General features: G+C 39.9%; 2 non-coding genes across 2 annotated transcripts; both read right to left on the bottom strand.

Moving 5' to 3' along the window:
• Positions 1–76: 76 nt before the first annotated feature.
• trnaa-ugc (transfer RNA alanine (anticodon UGC)) lies at positions 77–148 on the bottom strand. Its single transcript has one exon. It is a non-coding gene; the product is annotated as a tRNA-Ala (tRNA).
• Positions 149–495: 347 nt separating this feature from the next.
• Positions 496–567, bottom strand: trnaa-ugc (transfer RNA alanine (anticodon UGC)). Its single transcript has one exon. It is a non-coding gene; the product is annotated as a tRNA-Ala (tRNA).
• Between the last annotated feature and the right edge of the window lie 122 nt (positions 568–689).

Genomic DNA, 689 nt, shown 5'->3' with positions numbered 1-689 from the left:
ACAGATGAAAAAGCGTTACTACCCTCAATAGGAACAAATTTAATCTGTTTTGCTGAAATTAAATTTGACAAGTCTGTGTAGATGCTGGGTATTGAATCCAGGACCTCATAGTTGCAAAGCATGCGCTCTACCACTGAGCTACATCCCCAGGTCGAAGGCCCTTTTCTACCACTGAGGTACAACAAGTTTTTTTTATGATATTGTAGGTTTTCAAATGCTGTTAAATCCAGATGTGGTAACACTACAGGACCAAATTGAATCAGTTTTACTGAAATTAAAATTTTACAGTCTGTGGATTGAACCCAAGACCTCATACATGCAAAGTATGCGCTCTACCACTGAGCTACATCTCCTGTTGGGAGGACCTTTTCTACCACTGAGTTACAACAAGTTTTTTCTACTACTGTAGGTGTACCAACACTATTAATTCCAGGTGTGGTAACCCTTCAGGATCAAATTGAAACCGTTTTGCAGAAATTAAATTTCAACAGCCTGTGGAGATGCTGGGAATTGAACCCAGGACCTCATACATGCAAAGCATGCGCTCTACCACTGGGCTATATCCCCAGGTGCAAGAACCTTTTCTACCACTGATGAACAACAAGTTTTTTTACTACTGTAGGTGTAACAATTATATTAATTCGAGATGTGGTAACGGTACAGGACCAAATTGAAACCGTTTTGCTGAA

Source organism: Sinocyclocheilus anshuiensis, unplaced genomic scaffold, assembly GCF_001515605.1.
Source record: "Sinocyclocheilus anshuiensis isolate Anshui unplaced genomic scaffold, SAMN03320099.WGS_v1.1 scaffold5312, whole genome shotgun sequence".
In the NCBI taxonomy this organism is placed as follows: Eukaryota; Metazoa; Chordata; class Actinopteri; order Cypriniformes; family Cyprinidae; genus Sinocyclocheilus; species Sinocyclocheilus anshuiensis.
Note: the sequence above shows the minus strand (reverse complement) of the source record. Positions and strands in the feature narration are given on the sequence as shown.